Source organism: Nicotiana tabacum, chromosome 16 (genome assembly GCF_000715075.1).
Source record: "Nicotiana tabacum cultivar K326 chromosome 16, ASM71507v2, whole genome shotgun sequence".
NCBI lineage: Eukaryota > Viridiplantae > Streptophyta > Magnoliopsida > Solanales > Solanaceae > Nicotiana > Nicotiana tabacum.
Window position 1 is genome coordinate 167,520,980 of NC_134095.1, and position 6,589 is coordinate 167,527,568.

A 6,589-nucleotide genomic window follows, 5' to 3' on the forward strand; every position below is an offset into this window, starting at 1 on the left:
AAAGTCTTTTTAATTATTAAAAAAAACGTATATATATAATAAAAAAGTATATATATATATAATAAAAAAAATCCGAAAATATTTTCCCTCTTCTTTAAATATTGAAAAGAAAATTCAAAATTCAAAAAAAATATTTTTTTTGGGAAAGCATTTCTTTTATTTAAAATTCTAAAAAAAAATATATTTTCTTTCTTCTTTAGAATAAGAGAAAACAAATGAAAATTCAAAAAAATATCTTCCTTTTACTTTTGAAATTCTCAAAGTTCTAATCAAAAGAAAAGGAATTCTTAGAAGTCTTTCTTTCCAAAAGAAAAAAAAAATATTTCCTTTCTTCTTTTAAAGCAGTTCTTTTACAAATTCAAAAAATAATAATAATTTAAAATTAGTTTATTTTACTTTATTCGTGACCTGCCCGAACTACGCGGGTTTGATTCTCACCGGATGTGAGATACGTAGGAAACTCTCATCGGGTCCAACCCCACCCTTTTGCTAAAAAGCCAAAAACAAATAAATAATAATAAAAAGATGTGTCAAAATTTTAATTATGTCATAAAGAAGTCGGGTGATGCTGTTTTGTCAAAACATAGCCGAATGTTCCCGAAAGGGACGCCGGAAGGTTGACCTTGCATAAACAGCCACTCTTTGGGTCACGTTAAAGATTTGGTCCAGTTAACCCCCACAGCCTTAAAAATCTTCGCCCCGAGACGTTGAAAGGCCGTGTTTGCAATATTGACTTTTCTAATTCGAAAAACGATAAATAAGTCAGGTGATGCTATTTTGTCATAAATAGCCGAATGTTCCCGAAAGGGACGCCGGAAGGCTGACTTTGCATAAATAGCCACCTTTAGGTCATTTTTTAAGATTTGGTCCAGTTGACCCTCACAACCTTAAAAATCTTCATCCCCGAGGCGCTGAAGGGCCGTGTTTGCAACACCAGGTTTTTATTGTAATTTGAAGGGGGAAAACAAAGAGTCAGCGGTCAGGCGAATACCGTTTGAATTTTTAGTCAAAAATAAGCCGAGCCAGCTTCGGCAGTGTCTTAAACCGTTCTTGCCAAAATAGCCTTAGAGTATCTTTCAGTTGTCGAAAGGTTATTTTCATAAAAGAACGGACAAGTTTGTAAAGTGTCGTAAAATAATCCTCCCCGGCCTCAAAATTCATGTGAGATTGGGAAGGGGTCACATTTGCAAAAATAGCCGTTTGGTTGCATTTGTCAAACGGGGAAAGGAAGCTGGCCATTTGTTTTGGAGTTTGTAAATCTTTTAATTAGAATATGTGGGTCGTTTGATTTTCAGTTTTTAGGTCATCTTCAAACCTTTGAAACCCAGTTTGTTTTAATATGAAAAATTGAAAAAAAATGTTTAGTATTGCTTATCTTTTAGTGGTCCGAACTACGCAAGATCTGATTCATGCGGGGGCATGATACGTAGGCAATCTCCATAAGATTCGACCACAACAAAAAAAAAGAAAAAGAAAGTGAATAAATAAAAAAGGCACAAAGAATAAATAAAAAAGGGTGGAATGAAGGGTTTCACGCGGGAGGATGCACGCGGTAGAAAAAAAAACATGTTAGAAATGGTTAACTGCCTAAGAATATTGCGTTCCCCAACATGCAATTACAATATCTATTAAAACTTTAACGCTAACAAGTTGTTGTTTGTCCAAATCCAAACAGTTAGTTGTTAAAGTGTACTGACACCATACCATTATCAAACAAGATCAAAAGGGATTATACCAGAAAGCATGACTGGCTCAGAAAATAGTGTTGAGTCGGAAGGGACGGCACATCAGATGCTGAAGGAGGCGATGACCAATATAGAAAAAATGAGATTGGAAATGCATGAAATGCACCTAGCCATGGCTAAGGCGCAAAAGGGGCCCGAACCACTCGTCACTCCTACTTCCTCACCGGGACACACACCGGAATACCCTTTACCCGACCCTTCAACAAGCTTCCCCGTTGCCCAATACTACCAAGGGGATACTTCCTATAATTCCCAAGCTCCACCACCCAAACAAAACCCTCCTCCGCCAATCGTCCCTGTCATCGGGGCACCTCCGCCAGCCACATTGCAAAGATCCTCCAGCGAGCCGTTGTTTCAGGCTCACGATATGCAATACTATCCCCCTGAGCCCACATTCCATGCCCCCGAACCACATGCCTACAATCCACACTTGGAGGTACCGGCAGAGATTGAAAAGCCGGTTAAAGCCCCTGAACAGGATGAGGTATTGAGGAAGTTCAAAAGCCTGGAGCAGTCCTTCAGGAACCTGCACGGATTGGGCAACCAAGTCAGTGTGGCTTACAAAGATCTATGCCCTTTCCCGGACGTCCAACTCCCGGCTGAGTTCAAGATGTCTAAGTTTGATTTATATGAAGGGCACGGTGATCCCATGGCACATTTGCGGGGATTCTGTAGCAAAATGAGAGAGGCAGGCGGCAAAGATGAGCTGCTGATAGCTTATTTCGGCCAAAGTCTGAGCGGATCTGCACTAGAATGGTATACCAGGCAGGATTCCAGCAGATGGTACACTTGGGATGATCTGGTGCAGGCTTTCGCGGGTCATTTCCAATACAATCTCGAGATAGTTCCTGACCGTCTCACATTATTGAGGACCGGGAAGAAACCCGGGGAAAGTTTTCGCGAGTTCGGGTTCCGTTGGAGAGAGCAAACGGCCAGAGTCGATCCTCCCATGAGAAAGGGAGAGATGGTGGACTATTTCTTACAAATATTGGATCCAACCTACTTTGGTCACTTGGTGACGACGGTTGGAAAATCCTTCAACGAGGTGGTGAAGATAGGGGTCATGATAGAAGAGGGTCTGAAGCCTGACAAAATCCTGAATTACTCAGCACTCAAAGCAACGACCCAGGCTATTCAGAACGACACGGGAGGTGCGCTGAGAAGAAAGAAAGAAGAAATTGCCACGATCGAGGCAGGTAGTTGGTCCGGGTCTGGCAAGCCACACAACAACCAACCCAGACCTCACAGGCCAAACTACCCATACAAACCACCACATCACTACTATCCACCCCAAGAACTACACTTCTCCGTGCACCAAGCCCAAACATACACTCAGCCTCCGGTTTGCCCGCAATGGCGCGCGCCGGCTCCCCAGAACACACATACACCATCGCAAAACACCTATCCACCGCCAAGAGCTTACAGGAACCCTCAAGGGGCAGGTTTCCGGGGAAATCAGGCTTTCAGAAATGAAAGAATACAAAGAACATTCATTGAGTTGGGAGAAACCTATACTGCCGTGTTCCACAAATTAAGGCAGTTAGGCTTGTTGAGTCCTGTTGAGCCCAGATTGCCAAATCCCCTTCCCAAAAATATGGACCACTCGGTAAACTGTGAGTATTGTTCGGGGGCTCCCGGACATGATACCGAGAAGTGTTGGAAGTTGAAACATGCAGTACAAAATCTTATTGACACCAACAAGATTGAGGTTCAGACACCAGAGGCGCCCAACATCAATCAGAACCCGTTGCCGGCACACCTTGAAACCCACATGATTGAGCTAGTGCACGAAGGAGGGGAGCTAAAGAAACCCTCACAAACAGTGATGATGATCCGTGTCGGTTCAAAAGAAATGTTAACCAGTGGAAAAGCGGTGGTATAGTTGGAAAAGGTGGATGACAGGCCAGTTATGGTGTTGGAAAAGGGTCCAACGAGGCAGATGTGCAGTTTGTGGGGTTGAAAGCAAAAATCAACAATTGAATGGCTACTCTTCTTCCTATACGAAGGGAGTCTTGGTAGTGGGCTCTGATTTTCTTTTTGTTATCTGGATTATTCCAGGGTTGTAATCCAGATTTTTCTTGTGCTCGCCAAAGGGTGAAACCTTGTTATCCCGTATTTTAATAAAGTGAAAGTTTTTTTTCCTCATTCCTTATTTTGTTTTAATTTTTTTTCTTATTTTTCTCTTCTAAACAGTTTTCTTTATACTGGTTCTAATGACATGGCATGCACGACGGATCTTCAACCTAGTCTAAAAAATCAATCTGATTTCGAACTTATAGTACAAGATTGTGATGAAAAGTCGGAATACGATAAGGATGAAGCCTCCGAAGAAATTAACAGAGAGTTGAGCCAATTTGAAAAAAAAAACATTTTGCTGTCAATCTAGGGGATGCGGATGACATCAGGGAAGCTAAGATAAGCGTCCATATGAAACCAAACATCAGGGAAGAACTAATCAAAGCACTTACTGAATTCAAAACATTTTGCATGGTCATACGACGACATGCCGGGTTGAAGCACCAATTTAGTGGTTCAAAAGTTGCCCACTGACCCGACATTTCCCCCCGTCAAGCAAAATTGAGGAAGTCCAAAACCGACGTAAGTGTGAGGATTAAGGAAGAAGTAACCAAACAACTGAATGCTAAGGTTATTCGGGTCGCTCGATATCCTGATTGGTTGGCTAATGTGGTTCCAGTGTAAAAAAAAAAGAGATGGAAAATCCGGGTGTGTGTTGATTATTGCAATCTAAACAGAGCAAGCCCAATGACGCTTTGTGATCAACAAATATCGAAGGGAACTGCGTCGACATGGCTATCAATTCTGACGCAGTTAAGAGATATTATGTATGATTGTAATTGTTGTTTGTTTGTATTTAGCATTTATCAGAGAATGAAATGACGGAGACAATTCTTTCTTCTATCCAAACACTTTAACCTTTGCTTCCCCTTTTGAGCCTTATTTATTCTTTCATACCCCTCTTTTGGAATCAGTAATGAAAATGAAAGAAAAAGAGAAGAAAAAAAAGTAATGATAATAAGAACAAAAGAAAAGTCACAAAAAAAAACAAAAAAAAAACAAAGGAATTGGGAACTACGTTTGACCTGATTCCTCAAAGAAGGATACGTAGGCGCCTCACGGCTCGGTCATAGTGTAACAAAAAAAAACAAAAATCCCCAAGCAAGAAAAACTGGGGCAGAAGTTGATTCCGAGAGTTGTAATGTTTTACCCATCAAAATCATTTTGAACCTCTTGTTACCCCTTTTCTTTTAACCCATATTGACGTCCAAAAAAGACCTCCCGATCAGTATCCGAGAAGTGTTAAATCAATGCAAATGGAAGTCGGGAATAACACTTTGATCCCCAGCAGGGAAGAAGATCATAAGCTGGAAATGAATTGATAGCCGAAAGAATCCCCAGCAAAGAGAGTCATATCAGCAGCACTCCAATCCCCAGCTGGAAAATAAAATGAGAGTCTTATCCGTGAAAACCTTCAGGCACCATAAGGCGACGAAAGATGAGAGAAATAAAATGAGAGAGTCTTATCGGTGAAAACCTTCACAGGCACCATAAGGCGACGAAAGATGAGAAAAAATAAAATGAGAGAGTCTTATCGGTGAAAACCTTCACAGGCACCATAAGGCAACGAAAGATGAGAAAAATAAAATGAGAAAGTCTTATTAGCGAAAACCCCTCGAAGGGCACTATGAGGTGAGAAGACAAGATTGGCGGAAAGAATCCGCATTTGGCAAAGAGTTGAGTACCTGTTTATCCCTAGCAACATGAGGCCGTCCGAAAGGTTGATTGATACAAATAGACTGGGTTGATTAATTCGGAATGCGCGACATGATCGTTGGGATCGGTTATATCATTCAGATAAGTTCTTTTCTTTCCTTTTCCCCAACATTTGTTCAGGAAGATTTCTTTTGTTTTTCTATTTTTTGAAATCATCACTTTTTCATTTTTTTGGTTTAAAGACTTTACCTCCCCAGCAGTTGTTTTTTAAAAGGACTTTCAGAGCTTACTACCAGTTGCCAAAATAATGCAAAGCAAAATGCGAATAGGACAGGCCAAAGATAAGGCGATAAAGCGAAAAGAAGTTGGTCGCAAGACCAAATGTTGAATGGGTCTAGATCCCAAGAGGACCAAATTTCCAAGGGAAGTTGGAGAAAAACAGGAAAACAACAGTTGAGAAAAATTGTGGACCTAATTCCAAGAGGGTCCCCAACAAATCATCAAGATGTGGGGAAGGAAAAAAAAAGGAAAATTCATTCCCAGCAAAATAATCCCCAGCAAGTTTTGATAGCGTAATGAAGCACAGAGCGGGGAAGAGGGAAAGGGAAAAACCATCCCCAGCAGGAGTGGCACGACCACTCATCATGTGTTAAAACTAACAAATTTTCTTTGATTTGAAGCAGGAAAAGGAAATCTTGTTAATGGCGAAAAAACATGCCACAAGGAAAAGCACCAAAACTGGGGCAGAATTTTTTTTGCCATTTGTCGAAAATTTTCTCGAAGGAACGAGGAAATCAATTCAAGTTTTAAGAGATAGCAAGACAACACCATTCTAAGAAAGACAGTCGGAGGTAAGACAATTCCAAGTTTTTGAAGATGGGTTCATCCGCCCTCGAATAGGATATTTTGGGTTCATCCGCCCTCGAATAGGATATTTTGGGTTCATCCGCCCTCGAATATGATATTTTGGGTTCATCCGCCCTCGAATAGGATATTTTGGGTTCATCCGCCCTCGAATAGGATATTTTGGGTTCATCCGCCCTCGAATAGGATATTTTGGGTTCATCCGCCCTCGAATAGGATATTTTGGGTTCATCCTCCCTCGAATAGGA